Source organism: Scylla paramamosain, chromosome 18 (assembly GCF_035594125.1).
Source record: "Scylla paramamosain isolate STU-SP2022 chromosome 18, ASM3559412v1, whole genome shotgun sequence".
NCBI lineage: Eukaryota > Metazoa > Arthropoda > Malacostraca > Decapoda > Portunidae > Scylla > Scylla paramamosain.
Window position 1 is genome coordinate 8,437,150 of NC_087168.1, and position 25,000 is coordinate 8,462,149.

Below are 25,000 nucleotides of genomic sequence, written 5' to 3' on the forward strand. Positions count from 1 at the left end.
GCAGGAAATTAAAGCAATAGGACGGTAGTTTGAGGGATCAGAACGGTCACCCTTTTTAGGAACAGGTTGAATGTAGGCAAACTTCCAGCAAGAAGGAAAGGTAGATGTTGACAGACAGAAAGAGCTGAAAGAGTTTGACTAGGGAAGGTGCAAGCACGGAGGCACAGTTTCGGAGAACAATAGGAGGGACCCCATCAGGTCCATACGCCTTCCGAGGGTTTAGGCCAGCGAGGGCATGGAAAACATAACTGCGAAGAATTTTAATAGGTAGCATGAAGTAGTCAGAGGGTGGAGGAGAGGGAGGAACAAGCCCAGAATCGTCCAAGATAGGGTTTTTAGCAAAGGTTTGAGCAAAGAGTTCAGCATTAGAAATAGATGTGATAGCAGTGGTGCCCTCTGGTTGAAATAGAGAAGGGAAAGATGAAGAAGCAAAGTTATTGGAGATATTTTTGGCTAGATGCCAGAAAACACGAGGGGAGTTAGATCTTGAAAGGTTTTGACATTTTCTGTTAATGAAGGAGTTTTTGGCTAGTTGGAGAACAGACTTGGCATGGTTCCGGGCAGAAATATAAAGTGCATGAGATTTTGGTGATGGAAGGCTTAAGTACCTTTTGTGGGCCACCTCTCTATCATGTATAGCACGAGAACAAGCTGTGTTAAACCAAGGTTTAGAAGGTTTAGGACGAGAAAAAGAGTGAGGAATGTATGCCTCCATGCCAGACACTATCACCTCTGTTATGCGCTCAGCACACAAAGACGGGTCTCTGACACGGAAGCAGTAGTCATTCCAAGGAAAATCAGCAAAATACCTCCTCAGGTCCCCCCAACTAGAAGAGGCAAAACGCCAGAGGCACCTTCGGTTAGGGGGATCCTGAGGAGGGATTGGAGTGATAGGACAAGATAAAGATATGAGATTGTGATCAGAGGAGCCCAACGGAGAAGAAAGGGTGACAGCATAAGCAGAAGGATTAGAGGTCTGGAAAAGTTCAAGAATGTTGGGCGTATCTCCAAGACGGTCAGGAATACGAGTAGGGTGTTGCACCAATTGCTCTAGGTCATGGAGGATAGCAAAGTTGTAGGCTAGTTCACCAGGATGGTCAGTGAAGGGAGAGGAAAGCCAAAGCTTGGTGTTGAACATTGAAGTCTCCAAGAATGGAGATCTCTGCAAAAGGGAAGAGGGTCAGAATGTGCTCCACTTTGGAAGTTAAGTAGTCAAAGAATTTCTTATAGTAAGAGGAGTTAGGTGAGAGGTATACAGCACAGATAAATTTAGTATGAGAGTGACTCTATAGTCGTAGCCAGATGGTGGAAAACTCGGAAGATTCAAGAGCGTGGGCACGAGAGCAGGTTAAGTCATTGCGCACATAAACGCAGCATCCGGCTTTGGATCGAAAATGAGGATAGAGAAAGTAGGAGGGAACAGAAAAGGGGCTACTGTCAGTTGCTTCAGACACCTGAGTTTCAGTGAGGAAAAGAAGATGAGGTTTAGAAGAGGAGAGGTGGTGTTCTACAGATTGAAAATTAGATCTTAGACCGCGAATGTTGCAGAAGTTAATGAAGAAAAAGTTGAGGGGGGTGTCAAGACACTTAGGGTCGTCGACAGAAAGGCAGTCCGACCTGGGGACATTTATGGTCCCCTCCCCAGATGGGGACTCCGAGGCTGGTGTAGGAGTCGCCATGATGATTTTAAAATTTTTGAGTGAAGGGTGTGCTTGTTATTAGGTGCTTGTAGTTTTGTGTCGAGGAAGAGAGTTGTCTTTAGAGGGCAGGCTGTGACTGCCCCCTTGTGTTGTGAGACACAAAGGGAAACGTTCAGTGAGGTCACAGCTGGGTTTAATGATAAGTTCACAGCACCCCCTGAACAGTGCTTTAGACCTCACTGGGAGTAATTATCGTTTCGGCAGGTGTGTACTGCCTCCTCCATGTATATACATATATATATATATATATATATATATATATATATATATATATATATATATATATATATATATATATATATATATATATATATATATATATATATATATATATATATATATATATATATACCTCATCTCCTTTTCTTCGCAACTGACAGTAGCCCACTTACGTATATATATATATATATATATATATATATATATATATATATATATATATATATATATATATATATATATATATATATATATATATATATATATATATATATATATATATATATATATATACATATACATATATATATATATATATATATATATATATATATAATATATATATATATATATATATATATATATATATATATATATATATATATATATATATATATATATATATATATATATATATATATATATATATATATATATATATATATATATATATATATATATATATATATATATATGTATGAAAGTTTGTCCTTTCATACAGTCAATGAGGATGATTTTTTTTTCTCTTGCCATTTTGCCATCGTCTCGTCGGAATCAGTCGCTGATTCGCTGTTTGGATTAGGAAAGACAGTTGCTGTCGTGCTGTTCACATTTCAAGGTCTGGTACCTAAAGGCAAGGGAGGAGTGGAGGAGGCAGTAGGCTCCTGGCGAAACGATAATTACTCCCAGTGAAGTCTAAAGCACTGGATCAGGGGGTGCTGTGAACTTATCATTCAACCCATCTGTGACGTCACTGAACGTTTCCCTTTATGTCTCACAATACAAGAGGGCAGTCACAGCCTGTCCTCTAAAGACAACTCTCTTCCTCCACACAAAACTACAAGCACCTAATAACACACACACCCTTCACTCAAAAATTCAAAATTATCATGGCAACTCCTACACCAGCCTCGGAGTCCCCATCTGGAAGGGGACCACAAATGTCCCCAGGTCGGACTGCCTTTCTGTCGACGACCCTAAGTGTCTTGACACCTCCCTCAACTTTTTCTTCATTAACTTCTGCAACATTCGCGATTTTAGATCTAATTTTTCAATATGTAGAACATTACCTCTCCTTTTCTAAACCTCATCTTCTTTTCCTCACTGAAACTCAGGTGTCTGAGGCAACTGACAGTTGCCCATTTTCTGTTCCCTCCTACTTTATCTTCATTTTCAATCCAAAGCTGGATGTTGCGTTTATGTGCGCAACGACTTAACTTGCTCTTGTGCCCACGCTCTTAAATCTTCCGAGTTTTCCACCATCTGGCTACGTCTACAGAGTCACTCTCAAACTAAATTTATCTGTGCTGTATGTCTCTCACCTAACTCCTCTGACTATAAGAAATTCTTTGACTACTTAATTTCCAAAGTGGAGCACATTCTGACTCTCTTCCCTCTTGCAGAGATCTCCATTCTTGGAGACTTCAATGTTCACCACCAGCTTTGGCTTTCCTCTCCCTTCACTGACCATCTTGGTGAACTAATCTTCAACTCTGCTATCTTCCACGACCTAGAGCAATTGGTGCAACATCCTACTCGTATTCCTGACCATCTTGGAGATACACCCAACATTCTTTATCTTTTCCTAACCTGTAATCCTTCTGCTTATGCTGTCATCTTCTCTTCTCCGTTGGGCTCCTCCGATCACAATCTCATATCTTGTTCTATCGCTCCAATCCCTCCTCAGGATCCCCATAAGCGGAGATGCCTCTGGCGTTTTGCATCTGCTAGTTGGGTGACCTGAGGAGGTATTTTGCTGATTTTCCTTGGAATGACTAGTACTTCCGTGTCAGAGACCCGTCCCGAGCGCATAACAGAGGTAATAATGTCTGGCATAGTGGCGTACATTCCTCACTCTTTTTCTCGAGCTAAACCCCCCAAACCTTGGTTTAACACAGCTTGTTCTCGTGCTATACATGATAGAGATATGGCCCACAAAAGGTACTTAAGCCTTCCATTACCAGAATTTCATGCACTTTATATTTGTGCCTGGAACCATGCCAAGTCTGTTCTTCAACTAGCCAAAAATTCCTTCATGAACAGAAAGTGTCAAAATCTTTCAAGATCTAACTCCCCTCGTGACTTCTGGCATCTAGCCAAAAATATCCCCAATAACTTTGCTTCTTCTTTCCCTCCTTTATTTCAACTAGGTGGCACCACTGCTATCACATCTATCTCTAAAGCTGACCTCTTCGCTTAACCTTTGCTAAAAACTCCACCTTGGACGATTCTGGGCATGTTCCTCCCTCTCCTCTGAGTACTTCATACCACCTATTAAAATTCTTCGCAGTTATGTTTTTCCATGCCCTCGCTGGCCTAAACCGTCGGAAGGCTTATAGATCTGATGGGGACTCTCCTATTGTTCTCCGAAACTGTGCCTCCATGCTTGCACCTTGCCAAGTCAAACTCTATCAGCTATGTTTGTCAACATCTACCTTTCCTTCTTGCTGGAAGTTTGCCTACATTCAGCCTGTTCTTAAAAAGGGTGACCGTTCTAATCCCTCAAACTACCGTCCTATTGCTTTAATTTCCTGCCTATCTAAAATTTTTTAATCTATCCTCAACAGGAAGATTCTTAAACATCCATCACTTCACAACCTTCTATCTGATCGCCAGTATGGGTTTCGTCAAGGTCCGCTCTTCTGGTGATTTGGCTTTCCTTACTGAGTCTTGGTCATCTTCTTACAGAGATTTTGATGAAACTTTTGCTGTTGCCTTGGACATATCAATAGCTTTTGATAGAGTCTGGCACAAAGCTTTGATTTCCAAACTACCCTCCTACGGCTTCTATCCTTTTCTCTGCATCTTCATCTGAAGTTTCCTTTCTGACCGTTCTATTGCTGCTATGGTAGACGGTCACTGTTCTTCCCCTAAATCTGTTAAGAGTGGTGTTCCTCACGGTTCTTTCCTGTCACCCACTCTCTTCTTATTATTAATCAATGACCTTCTAAACCAAACTTCTTGTCCTATCCACTCCTACGCTGATGATACTACCCTGCACTTTTCCACGTCTTTTTACAGAAGTCCAACACTTCAAGAAGTAAACAGTTCACACAGGGAAGCCACAGAACGTCTGACTTCTGATCTTTCTAAAATTTCTGATTGGGTCAGAGCAAACTTGGTATTGTTCAGTGCCTCAAAAACTCAATTCCTCCATCTATCAACTCGACACAACCTTACAGACAACTATCCCCTCTTCTTCAATGACACTCAACTGTCTCCCTCTTCTACACTGAACATCCTCGGTCTGTCTTTTATAATCTGAACTAGAAACTTCACATCTTATCTCTAGCTAAAACAACTTTTATGAAGTTCGGCATTCTGAAACGTCTCCGCCAGATTTTCTCATCCCCCCAGTTGCTAACTCTGTACAAGGACCTTATCCGTCCATGTATGGAGTATGCTTCACATATTTTGGAGGGGGGGTTCCACTCATAACGCTGTTCTGGACAGGGTGGAATCAAAACCCTCTCGTCTTATCAACTCCTCCCCTCCTCTAACTGACTTTCTTCAGCCTCTCTCTCATCGCCGCAATGTTGCATCTCTAGTTATCTTCTACCGCTATTTTCATGCTAACTGCTCTTCTGATCTTGCTAACTGCATGCCTTCCCTTCTTCAGCGGCCTCGCTGCACAAGACTTTCTTCTTTCTTCTTTCCGTCCACCTCTCTAATGCAAGAGTTAACCAGTATCCTCAATCATTCATCCCTTTCTCTAGTAAACTCTGTAACTCCCTGCCTGCTTCTGCATTTCCATCTTCCTATGATTTTAATTCGTTCAAGAGAGAGCCTTCAAGACATTTATCTTTCAATTTTTTACTACTGCTTTGGACCCTTTTTTTGGGACTGACATCTCATTCGGGTTTTTTTATTTTTTTATTGGATATTTGTTGCCCTTGGCCACTGTCCCTCCTACGTAAAAAAAAAAAGGGGGGGAGGAAGTACTAATTGCTCTGATTTTCTTCTCTCACTCAGCTTCTTCTTTGAACAGTGCTTCTTCCTTGCTGCTCCTTTCCTTTATGCTTTTTTTTTTCATTCGTTGACAGACAGCTTTCCAAATATTTGCTTCAGGAATATGGATGGTCCTGCATTATTTTGTCATGTTATACTGCATTGCGCAAGGTGCAAGTTTATCCCTAGTCTGTAAAGAAAAATTGTTGTTAGTTATATATTTGTATATCTTATTTATTTATTTATTTTTTTATTCTACGTTTAAGAGCTGTGATTAAATAAAACAACATAGTATTTTGACCATTTGCAAAACTTTCACTTACTTCAAGGCATTTCAAGGGATCCAGAAGGGAGTTATTTTCTTGCCCGTCTTTCTTTCAGTTATTGTTCGTTACTTATGGAGGGAATAAAAAAGCTGATGAAGATTCTGCAAAGATGTGATGTCAGAGAGAGAGAGAGAGAGAGAGAGAGAGAGAGAGAGAGAGAGAGAGAGAGAGAGAGAGAGAGAGAGACGTGTGGTAATATCAGAAACATCAATAAATGACGGATTAGAAAAGAAATGGTCAATAATTTGTACACGAGGAACTTTCCACTAAGTTTGAAACTCCTCGCACACTGAATAAGGACAGAACAAGACTTTATGATTTCGAATGTGAGATAGTCTGACATCGATTTATATTTGAAATCTAGATAGATTCTGGACAGTAATATAAAAATATATTGATCTTTGCTGGTCTTCGTTGGATAGAATTGAAGAAGTGCTTTGTGCATGCTTTATTACTCACTTTTTTCTTATAAATAAATTTTTCAGCTGCTGATCTGAAATGGAATGTATGAAAAGTTCTTTTGAACGCATGCTTCTGAATAGTTGATATATTTCTCCAACAGGAAAGAAACGAGTGTGAAAAACAAACCTTGCTGGTGAAATAGATTATCGTTGGCGTGAGAGTGCTCGCACCAGTGGCCAGGCGGCGTCTAGGAGGCGTGGACAGCATGTCACTGACGAGCGTAAGTGTTATTATTATTATACTTTTTTTTTTAAGATTCCATAGCCGAGATGATATTAATGAACTATGCACACACACACACACACACACACACACACACACACACACACACACACACACACACACACACACACACACACACACACACACACACACACACACACACACACATATGGGATAGATATTTCAAATGACAAAAGAGTTGAGAAAGTTACAAGTAAGATGCTTCAATAATACTTAAAGTACAGCTTCTTCTATACAAATATACGTTTGTAGAACGAACTCTAAGAGGTTATAGATGCGAGGAATGTACTACTTGAACTGAAGGAAAACAGGAGATATATTGATATGGAGACAAGGAGTGTACCTCGAGTTCTGTATACATATATATATATATATATATATATATATATATATATATATATATATATATATATATATATATATATATATATATATATATATATATATATATATATATATATATATATACATATATATATATATATATATATATATATATATATATATATATATATATATATATATATATATATATATATATATATATATATATATATATATATATATATATATAAAAAAAGAATAGTTTGTACCCCTTCGTCCTACTCCTCCTCCTCCTCTTCCACTACCACCACCACTACTATCACCAAGGCCACCATAACACTAGTACGTAAGCCCCACAAGCCTCTCTGCACCGCAAACAAAAATAAAACAATTGAGAGGCCTTTTTTTGTGTCTCTAAGGGATTGACTCTACTTTTTCTACCTCGAAATTTTGTGTAGTAGCGTTCATGTGCCAGCGAAAGATGGCGCGCGTGCACGTCCAATAACATCGCGGTTTTATTTTCTTCAGTGCGCCTGGGAGTGAGAGTGTGAATATTGTATGCCCGCGCTGGGAGGCTGCAGGTTGTGGAGAATTTCAGATTTAGGTTTTGATTATTATTCTGTTAGTGTTTATACCTGTGGTCCCAGGCAAGTAGGCAAACACACACACACACACACACACACACACACACACACACACACACACACACACACACACACACACACACACACACACACACACTCACTCACGGGAGGGATTAGTTCTGGCATCCCTCGCCTGTTTTGTAGTAAACTTGCAATACCCGAACTCTCGACGTATTTCAGCCAGTTTTCCTCGTATGACGTTTCATTTTGTATATGTTAGGTTGATGTATTAATTAAAATCATCCTCGAGTATATAATAACTACCAACAATAGTTTAATATGTAAGGTAAATAAAGTACGACAAATGTCCTCACGAAACAAAAAAGTAACTCAAAAAGGAGCGGCAAATCTTGACTTTGGTGCATTGTTTAAAATAATCAACTTCAGCCAGATGTCTCCACCGAATCCAGAGGAAGTGGGAAGTTTCAGCGCTGAGTCGATTGATCTCTTAGAATTTTGCTATGTGCGACATTGGCAGTAGGCCAAAGCTACATCGCCATTAGAGCGGCATGGAGCATCCATCAAAACAGATTTCACAATGTTACCCCAACCACTTACTGTATCGTTACATTTACCCAAAACTTTACAATATTCGTGTCTAGGCCCGTATTCAGAAACGTTTCGCCCTCTCACCACGACTATTTTCTAAGGCCATAGAGGTGATAGGCTGGGTTCACAAGAATTTTTGTCTTGTTAATAATGTAGAAAATTGTTAATCTGTCACTGGAACCATAAAAAAAAAAAAAATAATCACCTTTAAAATCCTGTTTAGCTTCAACAACATCATTTTAAAAGTACTGGTGGTGCGGGCAGAAGTGTTTCAGAATGCAGTCCCTAATCTCAACTGAAGCTCAGGTGACGTAATATAATGTTTCCTGATATAATTTCATAAATTTTAGTGAATAATTAAATAAATATGTCGACTTTTATAGGAGGGATAGTGGGAGGGATGCCGAAGTTCAGGTTTGGCCAGGGCGCCACTGTTGTTAAGTATAACAGAGAGGTTTGGAAATCAACTTTCAAGACCTTCACTAAAGGGCAGCACTTTCATACTGATGCATTCATGTGAAACAGAGCGGAGACAGACGAGCGGCTTCCTCACACCCGCGGCCCTGTCCACCCAGCAGTGAATGGGTACTGGATGTCAGTCGGGGGTCGTGCCTCGCTTCTCGGGATGGTGATCTGGCACCTCCTTGATGGAGCTAAAGGATCGCCGCAGGGCATCCAGGTCCCCAACCCCGAGGAAAGGGTTAAACCTAATACTCACCCGCTGCCCTCACGGCTCCACTTGAGAAAGACTCCTAAATTAAGGAAATAAAGTTTATTATCTGTTCTCTTTCACTGCAATATTATTTGTAGAGGAAGAAAGGGCAAGGCAACAGAGAAGTATTACTGGACATCATTAAAAGACTAAATTGAGAGTGAAGATTTTTGTATACGTTAAAGCCTCGTTATTTACAGAACGTAAAACTTTTTTTTACTCGTTGCAGGAAAAGAAAAGATGATTAGACGAAAGTAAGCCTGCACATCATGAAGAAAGGTTGAAATAATTTTGAAGGTTATAATTTGTTCTCTTTAACAGTTTTGTTATTTGTAGGGAAAAGTTAACGGGACAAGAACACTTTAAGATTCCACATTTTTACAGGGCGGAATTGACTTCATAGATTTTTATAGGTTTGAAATCTCGTTAAAGATTACAAACTTTATCATCTAATCTCTTCAACTATTTTATTATTTATGAATAAAAACCTTTACAACAACAGAGGAGTAAATTTGGACAATACTGAAGCGCAGAGTAGACTGCAAACATTTATGTGAGAGTGAAAACCACATTAATAAGCGCAAAACAGTCAGAAAGAATATCAGTGAGGTTCGTGTTCGTGTGCTGAGAGAGCTGTTATTCATTACCTATCACAGGCGGAATGGACACGGGGATGGAAATGAGCACACTGGTAAGCTACAGCAACTTGACTTCCTCAACTTGACGTGAAAGGAAAGAAATCAGCATTAGTGTGCATACGATAGGGCAGAATGGGATGTGAAGAGAGAGAAGGAGGAGGAGGAGGAGGAGGAAGAAGAGGAAGAGGAGAAAAAGAGGAGTGGAGGAGGAGGAGAGAGAGAGTTGCAGATAAGGATAACGAAGAGCAAGAAGAGGACGAGGGAAAGAGAAGTGAGACAACCACAAATCCACATAACGTCTCTGCATGGAGGAAAATGTAGTGTGGTGTTCACTGATTAATTATTAGACAACCAGAAAAAGAAAACAACCAGAACAAAAAATATACCAGAGAGAGAGAGAGAGAGAGAGAGAGAGAGAGAGAGAGAGAGAGAGAGAGAGAGAGAGAGAGAGAGAGAGAGAGAGAATTACAAGAAAGATATGGATCAGATTAGAGGAATAGAAGGGAATAGAGAGTAGACTAAAAACGAGGATGAAGGTTTAGGAAAGGAGAGAGAGAGAGAGAGAGAGAGAGAGAGAGAGAGAGAGAGAGAGAGAGAGAGAGAGAGAGAGAGAGAGAGAGAGAGAGAGAGAGACTGGTTTGCTGGCGTGTGTTGCGGAGAAAAATGGTGAAAAAAAAGAAGAACGCAAGGCAGAAAGAAAAGGGTGGGCAAGGATAAAATAATCTAACACTGCGGAGCTGGGAACTCTCTTCCCTTTCCTCACTCTAGAATACACTTCGCTATTTGCCGTTTACGTTTGGTGTTTTGTGTCTCCTAAAGCCCCTCGACTCTTTTCCTATTCGACGTTTGTGTCTAGTGTTTTGTGTCTCCTGGAGATCCTGGACTTGTTTCCTATTCGACGTTTTCCGCCACACGGGTTTGCACTCTGGCCGTCAAGAATGTGCGAGTGTTCGGTTAAGGACTCGTAAAAATGCTTCCACTGGGGCCGTTTTCTCCCTCTTGCTTTGAAAGTTGCATCATGTTTAACAGGGCAAATGAATGACAATGGTTGTGGAGAAGAGTGAAGACTGAGGCAAAAACTAGATAATATAATTTTATTTTTCAAAGGAACACATTGAAACACAAAGGAAAAACAAACAAAAGGAAACCACATCCCCCCAGGAGGCTGTTTGGGATGAGTTACACCATCTGCTTCAAAACAAGAGATGTATGATACCAAAAGCCTTCCTCAGAAAGTGAAAACCAATAGTCAAGAGAACGTATAGCTCCCACTTCACCTAAAGTTCTCCCTACCATCTTTCCTTCTTATTTCTGCATTTATTTATTTACTTATATATGTATATATATATATATATATATATATATATATATATATATATATATATATATATATATATATATATATATATATATATATATATATATATTTATTTATTTATTTATTTATTTATTTATTTATTCTATTTATATATTTTTCTTTTTTTGTCATAACGAGTCAAACTAAACATGTATTGTGAAAGAATATTTACCAACGAATACATTCTTTTCATGAAAGGTATACATCAGTGTGTAGGTATTTACTGCCATCGTGGTCATTGATTTCACAGATCATTGCAAATGTATATAAATTCTATTATAAACAGTTGTTAGTGCCTTTACTAAGAACAACAATGAGACATTTTACTGATCTTGGTTATCTCACAAATAAATATGTCCAATGAAGGATAACTCTTGGGAGTTAGCGAGGCTAAAAAAAATATGTAACTATACATCACGCTGCTTTTTATAGCAAATAAATTTGAGAGAGAGAGAGAGAGAGAGAGAGAGAGAGAGAGAGAGAGAGAGAGAGAGAGAGAGAGAGAGAGAGAGAGAGAGAGAGAGAGAGAGAGACTTAGTGAAAATGCAGATATTTTTTGTACAATTACTGAATGAACATGACCTCATTGTTGCCGTAACATGTAATAAGTCAATCAGTCATCAAACTGATCAATCAATCGTTATATAAATAACGCTCTCACATACGTATGTATAATCCAGACTCATTGCTCAGATTTCCTTTTTCTGTATTCCTTTTAACACCCTCACGCTAACAGTTTTCCGTGAACGCAACCTCGACTCCCTTCAACAGCCACGCACCCGCCCATCCACTCTCTGCCTCCGCTTCATGCTCCCGCTCTCCGATGCCTTCTTTTCCTTTTATGTCCACATTTTACCTGTCTGTCAGCCACGCACACTCTTCCTTCAGTTTAGATTTTGAAGCACATCAAAGTGACCAAAGCTGTGGAACAGTCCTCCACAACTCTTCTATCCATCGCGTCTCTTTTCGCAGTTATGTAGTCAGATAAACTCATTTTCATTTCTCTCCTCTCCTTTCCTTTCTTGTTCAGGAGGGTGACTGTTCATTGTATCATGTTACAAGAAAGTATTAGGTAAAAGTGGCCTAATTTTACTATAAGTTTTCACTAAGTACTCACAGCTTGCCATTTCACCAGCTTCCAGCAAGTCCTTATATTTTCATGTATTACACCTCTGCGCTGCTCAGAAATTGTAGAACAGTATTACTACTGCTCTAAATACTCTCGATTTGTAATGATTAAGACAAAAGTGTCTAATGTTAAATATGAAGAAGTAGGAACAGTGCCTAAGAAGTGAAACAGTATTTCTGTGAGATTAAGTTAAAAAGACTTGAAATTGTAATATGATATTAATGATGCCGCCTTTGATACGAGATAACTAACGTTAAGATGTGTAGTGTTGCACCTGTAGAGGTAATAAGTGTTATTAAGTTTAAATTGATGTTAAAGAAAAGCAAAAGAAAGTAAGACAGGAAAAGCAGTATTCAACTAGGTGATTTCTTTAATAGGTGTAGAGGTGACTAACAGTACGCTTGCAAAAGAATGACGAGTTTGAAAGTATGACACGTGAAAGAGATAAAAGTGGCAAAAGACAAAAATTTGTAGCACAGTGTTAGTTATGTTATACGAAATGGTGTCACCTTCAGTACCTTCAGTATTAGTGCAGAGGCAAAAATATCTAGTGGTACATTTGCATAAATAAGAGCTTTAAAATGTGAACTGATATAAAATAAAAGATGAAAACAGCAGAAAAGGACAAAAAAATTTCTCTTGCACAAACCCAAATTCCCTATCACAAAAATGTTTTTCCAGTTCGCTTCGCAGTTGGTCTGTGGCGATACACTGCCGCTGATGGACTATTTCACAATACTGTATGTATGTATATATCAAAGATTTAGAGAATTATTGCAGTGTCGTATATAAGCTTCTTTTCTGTTGTTAAGAATGCTTTTAAAATTTTTGAAAATACAATTAAAGCGTAGTTGTACAAGTAAGAGGGGAAGGTCCGTAGCTCTCACTGAAACAATGACATCTGACCACATCCACTTTGTAGAAAGTCTTTATGTATGCCTTCAGTAATGACAAAGAGACCTTAAATTTACTGGAGACTTGACAAAATGATGGAAAGTGTACCAGAGCTACAGAGCGTGAAGGTATTTGAGAGGTCTCTTAAAAACATTAGAATCGTTGAACTGCAGCTGGAAAAAGTTGATGCATAGATTGTGTTGATATCGAAGATCGTCGACAATAGTCTCGAAAATAAAATGGGATGTTTAATTTTTGGTAATTAAGAGATTTTTGTTCATCTCGAGCAGCTTTCCTTTAATCCAGTTATGAATTCACGTTATATTCTGGAATTTCCACATAAAATTCTCACCACCATCACTACTACCACCACCACCACCACCATACTCATCATCATCATTATCATCATCATCATCATTATCATCATTATTATCATCATCATCATCATCATCATTATCATCACCATCACCATCGCTACCACCACCACCACCACCATCATTATTATCAACATTTTCATCACTTTCATCATCATCCCCACCACTAGCACCATCATCATCATCATCATCATCATCATCATCATCATCATCATCATCATTATTGTCTCCATCCTGCCTCTTATTAGTCTTGATTTCATTGTTCTCACCTGGCCTGACAGTTAACTCATCTACCCTAACATGACACGGCAGCGGTCGTTACTGATTTGCAGAAGCTTTACTTAGAATGTTTTGGTTATTGTAGTGTATCTGTGTGATGTAAGCGTTGCTGTGTGCCTGAGCACTTTCCTTGAAACGTACAAGAGCTAAGCCACCACCATCATCTCATATCTGGAAGAAAAAAAATTACATATATATATATATATATATATATATATATATATATATATATATATATATATATATATATATATATATATATATATATATATATATATATATATATATATATATATATATATATATATAATTGTTTGCATTTTCTCACAAAATTTAATGCACGTGGCTTTAAATTTCCTTTTAGTGATATACATTTTTTTTTATTTAGGCACCTTCCTTATAAAAAAGCTGAGCCACCACCATCACCACATACCTGAAAAATAAAATATCGCTTTATTTCTCACAAAATTTAGTGTACCTTTAAATCTTCAGGAAAAAAAAAAAAAAAAAAAAAAAAAAAAAAAAAAAAAATATATATATATATATATATATATATATATATATATATATATATATATATATATATATATATATATATATATATATATATATATATATATATATATATATATATATATATATATATATATATATATATATAGTGTTAAAATTTTGTGTTTACTTTGGATCCTCCTTATAGTAAAGGTAAGCCAATATCCCCACCTCCAATCACCTCGTAGCAGGAGAGTGCTGCCTTGCGTTACGACAGATGTGGAACGGAATAATCGGCTTGGGATTACGTGCCTACTCGGTATTTTTTGGCGCCTGGACTTGAAATGCAATAACTGTGGAGCTAAATTCGGATTGAGTGAATTGTCCATGAAATTGAATGAAACTTTTTATATGAATGCAAATGGTATCCGCACAGTTTTCTAGCGGTAGATTCAAGAAAATGGTTAAAAATTCATCAGGTTATCGACCTTAAATACGTGAATATTAGGAAGCAGTGCTGTGGCAGGCTATTGAGAGCTGTAGCAATTCCATCATTCTCTCTATTTTCATATTTCTGCCAGTTATGTTTCCTTTATTCTTTGTTACCATTGTGTGTTTTTTTTTTTTTTTCGTCCCTCACTCTCCTAAGTTATTTGTTCTTCCATCATGCCTTGCACTTATCTTTTTCATCAGTCTCCATTCAAAGAGAATATGCTAAGCATTTTATTCGTATGTATTTCCTTTCATTATTGTATATATATATATATATATATATATATATATATATATATATATATATATATATATATATATATATATATATATATATATATATATATATATATATATATATATATATATATATATATATATATATATATTATTGTATATATATCGATTCCAGTGTTGTTTTTTTCTTGTTAGTCGATTCATTTGTTAAGTAAACGTCATATGAAAAGGACTAATATGAAAGAAATTTCCTTATGTATGATCTCATTTTTTGCATAACATTCGTTTAACCTCTGTATTTCTTGCCACTTGTGTCCTTTACCTAATCCCTTGGCTCCCACTCACCCTTTCTCTCTCTCTCTCTCTCTCTCTCTCTCTCTCTCTCTCTCTCTCTCTCTCTCTCTCTCTCTCTCTCTCTCTCTCTCTCTCTCTCTCTCTCTCAATTCGTCCTCTTACTTTGGCTACGAATATCTTTGTTCATGTATTTTTTTCAAAAACTATATTCTCTGTATCTGCATCTATATTAAACAGTTGATCTATACCAACTTCTATCCTCCTACATAGTTATCCAGCCAAGCAATCTGTCTATCTACTCATATCTATCTGTATAATACTTCCTTTCCCTCCCGTTATTGATCTCCCCGTCTACCTCCCAGTCGGTCTCAGCCTTAGTGCCTGTTGTGTCAATGTTCCTCCGTGTAAGTACCCTCGTTCTATTCAGCAACTGAAGTGTTGGCGGGGTGTGAATGCCGATGACAAGCTGCCCGAGTGATGTCTGCTAGAGAGAGAGAGAGAGAGAGAGAGAGAGAGAGAGAGAGAGAGAGAGAGAGAGAGAGAGAGAGAGAGAGAGAGAGAGAGAGAGAGAATGGTTGGGAGAAGGAGGAGAAGGAGGAGAAGTAAGAGAAATAAAAAGAGGGTAGTATAAGTGCACGCTAGGAAGACTGGAAGCAGGATAGGGAAATATACTCTGGCAGAGCAATAACGGACAGGTATATCCTTTTTCTTCTTTATAGAGAACGAACGGTACGGGTAATGGTGCAAGGTGTAGCAACAGGGTGGTGAGAGAGAGAGAGAGAGAGAGAGAGAGAGAGAGAGAGAGAGAGAGAGAGAGAGAGAGAGAGAGAGAGAGAGAGAGAGAGAATGAGAGTCAGTCACCTAAACGAAAACTGTAACAAGTCAACAAGTCAACAGGCGCAACAAGAAAGAGCCTTCATTTTCTCCTTTGCCTTGTTTGCCTGCACTGAATACGGCCACTGACACATGACCACGAGATAAAAGGAACCAGGCCTGGCACCCACGCGAGATGTGTCAAGTATTGCTGCCCCTGACGTCAGCTGCAGCGCTAGACCGAATTAGCCGCTGTCTTCTTAGTATTAACACGTTTGTCTGGTGAAAGTTTAGATTTCGAAAGACAATACAGGATTAAGGGGAAAAGAATAAGACTGGCGGTAGAAACAAAGTAACAATTAGTATGGTCCAAGTATATTTTTAAAAGACAGCAAAAGGAAAGATCGAGTACGGAAAACTTTGAAGTGTCTAGTTTTATTTTTGCCCAGTAGAACCGGCGACACCAAGGTAACTCATATTACTTGACAAGTGCCGTATTTTCATAATTTTGCAGACACATGGCTAATTTGGTGGATTATTTTGCTGTTGTGGCCTCTGTTCTGCTCATCTCCGTGATTGGTGTTGTAAGAGTAGAATTTATCCGTCATAACGAAGCAAAAATTTATTTTATTTATGAACATACATATAACTGTTATAAAAAAGGAAAATTATTAAATTCTGTCGCTGACTAAGATTAACAGGGATCTCTACCTTATCTATCGAGAAACAGCTATGAACTAGGATATGACTCTTACGCCTTTGGTCACGAGTTGAGCTCTGTACCACAGGCAAGTGGATCTCTCTCACCCCTCCCTAAAAAAAAAAAAAAAAAAAAAAAAACGAAAGGCATGAAAATATTTAGTTTTACTGTACCTGTGCTCCAGTGACTGCACTATATACAGGAAAATACAATGATTTTTAATTTGCCTATTTATTTGTCTATTTTTTTTTTTTTCAGTAGAATATAATTTAAGTAATAACATGTTAACCTTCACCTGTTTCTCGCAAGTATCACTGAAAAATCAGCATCGGTCGACCACATCTTGTGTAATTTAAGTCAGGAGCACTGTCTGGGCAACTTGGTATGTGTTGTTTCTCACTCATGCATATAATATGAGGAATGTTGCATTATTATATCATCACCTCCGTTACTTCCTGTGACCTTGACGCTTCAATATGAAAAAAATATCACGAAAGTTGTCGTCTAGCTGCGTATCGTAAGCTCCCTAGGTATACATTCCCTTCTCCCCACAAACCTTCGAACTTTCCGCCAGCAAGATTTCATGTCATATAATTTCCCGTAGTGATAAATTAGATTAAATTAGATTATGTTTTATATATTTTTTGTGAGGTTAGATAATTTGAGATTTTCTTTTTCATGGGTGAAAATTTGATAAAGGAATCTTTGTAGGGCGGACTTTTTTCGAGCAGAATTTGTGCACCACATAAAAGCTGAACTGCATCCAATAATTTCCATGTCAGGCAGTCCTCAATAGCTAAGAAAGGCGGTGCAGTGTCACGTTATTGAGCGCAGCACTCCCCTGGCTTCCCGGTTCAAACTCTCAATTATTCGACATTCGTAGAGTTCCACTGTGAAAGATGGAGTTAATACTGACTTGCACATCTTGTAAGGATCTCACATTCTTGTAAAACATTCTCTAACCTATTTCCACTAGGCAGGGCACAAGCATGTTAAGCAGATACAAGGTTAACAGCGTGAGCATGAAGGAAAACACAGTTTGTTCTGTATAGAGGTGATCATTGAACTGTATGAGTTTCAAGTACCATGTCAAGAAATTTACTCAATACTTCATAAATATTAATATGAAATATAAGATCATCTAAGTTATTTTTTAGTGTGTAAACCGAAACATTTTTTTTTTTTTTTACTTAGTAGCACTAAAACTGTTATGATTGTATTTTGGGTATAACCTGAAGCTTAGCCAAAAAGGACAGAATGGTGATTATGGAGGTGTGAAATTGCCCATTAAGTAGTTTAGACACGACGGTTTAAGATGACCACGATACAGTTAGAGGAGAAGAAGGGCTGAAACACCTAACTTAATGCAAGGAAGCGCTGGTATGGATGGAGCATAAACAGAGAGGGAATTACTCCACACCCTAGAAATTCTTTCTAGTTTCTCATGTTGTAATTTTCGTGAAGTTTCGTGAAGATGATAAATAAGAATGTAACGTATTGTAGGTTTAGAGTTATGCGACTTGTGGCTATACGCAGTTTCTTGGAGGCAAGCTCTGGAGGAAAAAATTATTGAGGAAAGAGAGAATCTAAACCTCGGTAAAAAGAACATATATTAAGGATTATAGTAGAGGATTTTTCCCTGAACGGACAACCTAATAACGTCATCTTGCCGGGTAATGTACTGGAACTGAACTTTCTGTGTGAGGTCACTCTATCTACGATGTTAATAGCGTTGGCCAAGGGGACATCAGCTTTCTGGGCTGCGGTTTGACCTGAAACATGGATTTGCTTTACCGGAAGCGAGGAGCTGCACTCTTGATAACAGTAAGCAGTCTTGAAACTAGGCAGAGCAGTCTCCATTTACTGGCAGTTTTTTGTTGTCGCAAATAATGTCAAACTTTCGCTCGCTTACTGATCACTGAAGGTGTTCTATGGTACTCTTTGTTGACGAAGATAGATTTTTTTGCACCGCAACAACGAAACAAAATCATCTGGCGCCGCGTTGACGGACCAACGGGCAGCTTCGTGATGAACACTGGCGGAACACTTATCAGAGAAACGACATATCATCTCCATGTAATTTTTTGTGACTTAATTTGTGTCACCATAAGATGAGACATTTTATAGCACCACTTTATTAAAACTTTCCAGACGAAAGAAAAACAACTCTCATTCTTCCTTATTTCTTATGTTTACTATTTAGGGCTGAAGGTCGTGCTCTACCTAATAATAATCTTGTGCTACTTGATGTCCTTCGCGATGCCTCCACGTTGGTGTGAGCGGTATATTCTCAGTAATATAGTGACCGGATCCATCTTGTTTCATCACCAAGCGCTGACTCATCCTTGACCGCAGCGAATCTCGTGTGGCCCTTTAGTGTCCATTCTTCCATCACCCATTGGTGTCGGCCATCATCAAAACTGCATGCAAGCCCTGAGGTGAGAATTCAAAAGAGACTGCAGCGCTTTTCTCGAGGTGAGCCGATAGAGGGCTCCGGGATCGCTTTACACAAGCTTTTGTTTGATGTGCGAGCCGAGAGGGGGCGCCGGGGACCTCTTGTTTCTGCTACCAACCATTAATTTTGCTTTAATGTTTTTAGTTCGTGGACATAAATCGCCCACTGGAGGAGGATATCAGGTGATCGGAATGCTGTGAAATGGCGGCTGGCGGCGGGCGGCGGGGCTGTGCTGATATTGGATAAGATACGGAGCTTTGAGACGAGTCTGGGGTCACGGGGAAGAGGGATTGCTGGCGTGACAGTGACTCGTGTGTGTGTGTGTGTGTGTGTGTCAGTGTTAGATACTGTTGAGATGAGTGGAGGTGATGGAGTAATGTGTGTTGATAATGATGGGTGGAAATAGGAAGATGTAGGTGGTAATGAATGATGATGGGGAAAACAATACTAGAGCTTTGTATGATGCATCAAATTCAGGGAAGAACACCTCCCTCTCTCTCTCTCTCTCTCTCTCTCTCTCTCTCTCTCTCTCTCTCTCTCTCTCTCTCTCTCTCTCTCTCTCTCTCTCTCTCTCTCTCTCAACAAAAACTTTTATTTCCGGTGCTCCTCATACTCTCTTCTTCCTCCTTCTCCTCCTCTTTCCTCCACCTCCTCCTCCTCTTTGTCTTCCATCTCATTCCTGTCCCTCCTCCCTCCCCTCCTGTGACCGCCACCTCACCCTCCTCCCGCTGATCATCACTCAATATTATATTACATGTTTGTTTGTTTTGACATTGGCCGACCATTTTTTTTCCAAACTTTCTCGTTGTGTTGTTCACGGATGGTTTTGTTTGTGGTGTATTTGTTAACTTCTGCCTCTGGTATTATATGTAACTGGTCATGTCATTCCGGGTGAGATTACGTATGTGATATGTGGTTTCCGCTTTCTTTGTAGGGATGTCACGGGTAACTTATTATTAGTCCATATCCTTAGATGCTTTATTTATTTATTTATTTATGTATTTATTTATTTGTTTTCAATGTAGGAGGGACACCGGCCAAAGGCAACAAAAATCCAATAATAAAAAAAAGGCTCACAGAGATGCCGGTCCCCCGAATAGACTCCAAAGCAGTAGTCAAAAACTGAAGGATAAGTGTCTTGAAACCTCCCACTTGAAGGAGTTAATTTCATAGGAGGGTGGAAATACAGAAGCAGGCAAGGGAGTTCCAGAGTTTACCAGAAAAAGGTTATGAATTGACTGAGAATACTGGTTAATTCTTAAATTAGAGAGGTGGGACAGAATAGGGGTGAGAGAAAGAAGGTCTTGTGCAGCGAGGCAGCGGAAGGAGGTGAGGCATGCAGTTAGCAAAATCAGAAGAACAGTTAGCATGAAAATAACGGTAGAAAATACCAAAAGATGCATCATTGCGGCGATGGGAAGCTGAAGACAGTCAGTTAGAGGAGAGGAGTTGATGAAACGAAAAGTTTTTGATTCCACCCTGTCTAGAAGAGCGGTATTAGACATGTGAAGCATACTCCATACACGGACGGATAAGGGCCCTGTACAAAGTTAGCAGTTGGAAGGGTGAGAAAAACTGGCGGAGACGTCTTAGAACACCTAACTTCATAGAAGCTGTTTTAGCTAGAGATGAGATGTGAAGTTTCCAATTTAGATTATAAGGTAAACGACAGACCGATGATTCAGTGTAGAAGAGGGGGACAGTTGAATGTCATTAAAGAAGAGGGGATAGTTGTCTGGAAGGTTGTGTCGAGTTGATAGATTGAGGAATTGAGCTTTTGAGGCATTGAACAATACTAAGTTTGCTCTATCCCAATCAGAAGTTTTAGAGAGGATCAGAAATCAGGCGTTTTGTGGCTTCCCTGCGTGAACTGTTTTACTTCCTGAAGGGTTTGGACGTCTACGAAACGACATGGAAAAGTACAGGGTGGTATTATCAGCGTAGGAGTGGATAGGACAAGAAGTATGGCGTAGAGGATCATTGATGAATAATAGAGAGTGGATGACAGGACAGAACCTTGAGGAACACTACTGTTAATAGATTTTAGAAGAACAGTGACTGTCTACCACAGCAGCAATAGAACGGTCAGAAAGGAAACTTGAGATGAAGTTACGGAGAGAAAATGATAGAAGCCGTAGGAGAGTAGTTTGGAAATCAAAGCTTTGTGCCAGACTCTATCAAAAGCTTTTGATATGTCCAAGACAACAGCAAAAGTTTTAACCATAATCTCTAAAAGAGGATGACCAAGACTCAGTAAGGAAAGCCAGAAGATCACTAGTAGAGTGGCCTTGACGGAACCCATACTGGCGATCAGAAAGAAAGCTGTGAAATGATAGATGATTAAGAATCTTCCTGTTGAGGATAGATTCAAAAACTTTAGATTCTCTTACATTATTTTGAAAGGCCACAAAGATTATTAGTCATATTTTCAAGGGTGTTTTTCTTATTGACGGTGAAACATCCTTATTAAACTCACTAAAATTCTTAAATTAGTCTTGAGAATTTCAAATGCTTTCAGTAAAATATGTTAAAAGTTGTAGAGATAAAGACACGAAAACGTCTGAGAATAATGTCCTTATTGCGTGGGCTTAATAATCATAAGTTTATCCATTTAGATATTTGTCATTGTTTATTTTATTTATTTATTTATTATTTATTTATTTACTCTTTATTATTATTATTTCATTTATTTATCTTTATTTATTTATTCATTTTTTTCACTTTTCTTCATTTGGATTATTCCATCCTTTCGATTAACTCTATGTATGGCGGACTTTCCATACTAAGGTCCGTATTCTGAAAACCCTTCTGCCGCCGCAGCTATACTTTCAAAAGTCTCTAGTTAAAGCTGAACGGGTTTTTAAGTTCTCTTTTTTTATCTTTTTTTTATCTTTTTTTTTTTTACGGTTCTAGTGACAAATTAACAAGACTTCCATATTATTGATAAAAAAAAAAAAAATCTTGAGAATCCGGATGATCATCACTGTGACTTTTAGAAACAGTCATGGTGAGAGAGCAGAGTGTTTTTGAATACGAGCCTAATAGTCATGCGTCCCATCTGAGCAATGACTGGTGTTACTGTGACTGAGTGGAGGTGGTGCAGGCATTCCTTCCCTGTGGGTGTAGGCGGCCCTCTCATATCCTTCCTGATTAGTTCCCCTGGGTCAAGGAGTGATGTCTTTAGCTTACACACACACACACACACACACACACACACACACACACACACACACACACAGAGAGAGAGAGAGAGAGAGAGAGAGAGAGAGAGAGAGAGAGAGAGAGAGAGAGAGAGAGAGAGAGAGAGAGAGAGAGAGAGAGAGAGAGAGAGAGAGAGAGATGGCGGTTGGAATGAGGACTGGTTTAGATTGCGGGGATGTGAGGAAGGACAGCGAGGATGAGGGAATATCTGGAGGGAGGGTGTGGTTGAGTTAAGGGAATGAGGAGAGAGTAAAGCGTTGGCATACTAATGACGATACCAATTTCGTACGAAGGTATACGTAGACATCTTGACATAGATAAAATGATCAGGAAACAATATAGTAATTAAAGGTAACCAACTAACAATAATGATACCAGGAATAATTAAGGCCAACACAATTATCGCAAAAAAGGGAAGGTGAGAGGAAGAGTGAGAGGATAAATGAAGGGAAAGGTGCTGAGAGAGAGAGAGAGAGAGAGAGAGAGAGAGAGAGAGAGAGAGAGAGAGAGAGAGAGAGAGAGAGAGAGAGAGAGAGAGAGAGAGAGAGAGCGCAAAAGAAATGTAAATTCCAGGTTATATTTCGAGGATAAACGACAAAAATGCGAAAACGAGAGAGAAAAAAGAAATGCTTGAAATATTTTACTTGATATTCTGCTTCGGAGGAATTTTTCTCTTGTATCGCAGGAATAAAATCCAGGTCGGAAACGATAGAATTTTTTTATACTTTTTATGATAATTATTAACATTTGGCTTTTTTTTGCCCGCAGGGGCGAGGGGACACGGCTCGTAGCTATAGGGCTTTTTGTTCTTATAAATTGTGTGTCGGGAATCAGGGATGGTGTGGATGGCTGTGGCTCAGGGATTAGTAGTGGTGAGTAGATACGTGGCTGTGAGTCAGGAACCAGTGGTGGTGAATGGACACGTGGCTTTGTGTCAGGGGTCAGGGAAGGTGTCGGTGGTGGTGAGTGGATACATGGCTGTGTCAGGAATTAGTGGTGGTGAGTGGATGCGTGGCTGTGTGTCAGGGGTCAAGGAACGTGTGTGGATACGTGGGTGTTTGTCAGGAATCAGTAGTGGTGACTGGATACGTGATTATGTCATGGATTAGTTGTGGTGTGTGGATATGTGGCTGTGTCAGGGATCAGGGGAGGTGTGTGGATAAAGTTTGCGTGTCAGGGACCAAGGGGAAGTGCTGATACTGTCTGTGTTTCAGGGATCAGAGTTTATGTGTGGGTATGAAGTGTGTCAGGGATAGGATGTGTAACGGTCAGAATAGTTTGCATCACGGGTGGTGTGTGTCCCGAGCGGCAAGCAGCTGTCAATCAGGGCTAATTATCTTCATCCATATCTCTTAGAATGGTCACGGCTAGAAGTGTAATATGTGCAAACTTGACAGAAATGCTCATGATAATGTCTCGAAGGCCTTAACATTTTGATGAATTTATTGTCCACTTGAAAATAAATGATGCAAAATTGTAAACTGGTCTAGTATAAAAAGCTTTACTGAGATTACGTAAGAGTAGGCAGGTATGTTATTTTATTCTATCTTTTTTTTTTTTTTTTTTTTAATGAAACAGTCCAGTTCAAAATATTATTTAATGAACTATGCTCAATATATTGCTTAATTTAGTCCATTTGGGGCTTGGATACTACTACTACTACTACTACTACTACTTACTACTACTAATACTACACTACTACTACTACTATTACTACTACTACTACTACTACTACTACTACTACTACTACTACTCTACTACTACTACTACTTCTACTATTACTACTACTACTACTACTACTACCAATACTACAGCTTGATATGTGCCATCCCGTGTTTTCGCTGTTCTATGCTGTGTAAGAAGATGAAGTAAGTAAGGATAGTTGATTAGTAAAAGGTCTTGATAACATCACAACGGCACACACCTTTAATTGAATGTGTGTATGTGTGTGTGTGTGTGTGTGTGTGTGTGTGTATCATGTATGAATACTGAAATCAATGGTGAAGGAGAAAAGAAATAGGAATAACGAAGAGGAGGAAGAAAAATCAACAGAGAGAGAGAGAGAGAGAGAGAGAGAGAGAGAGAGAGAGAGAGAGAGAGAGAGAGAGAGAGAGAGAGAGAGAGAGAGAGAGAGAGAGAGAGAGAGAGAGAGGGCGGGGAGGGAGAAGGTAGGGGATGGAGGGAAAGAAACATTCCACAAAGGAAAGTGGCAGAGAATGAAGAGAAAGAGAGAGAAGAAGAGGAAAGAGGAAGAGAGGAGGGAGAGTAGAGGAAGAGAAAGGCCCACTATAAATCATGGGACAACAAGGGACTTTCAAGTGGCCTGCTTTACCTCCTCCTCCTTCCCCCCCCTCTCTCTCTCTCTCTCTCTCTCTCTCTCTCTCTCCTCTCTCTCTCTCTCTCTCTCTCTCTCATCTCTCTCTCTCTCTCTCTCTTTCTCTCTCTCTCTCTCCTCCCCATCCTGCTTATCTTTCGCCTTACTCTCGCTGTACTCTAACCTCCCTTCCTCCTTATCTTC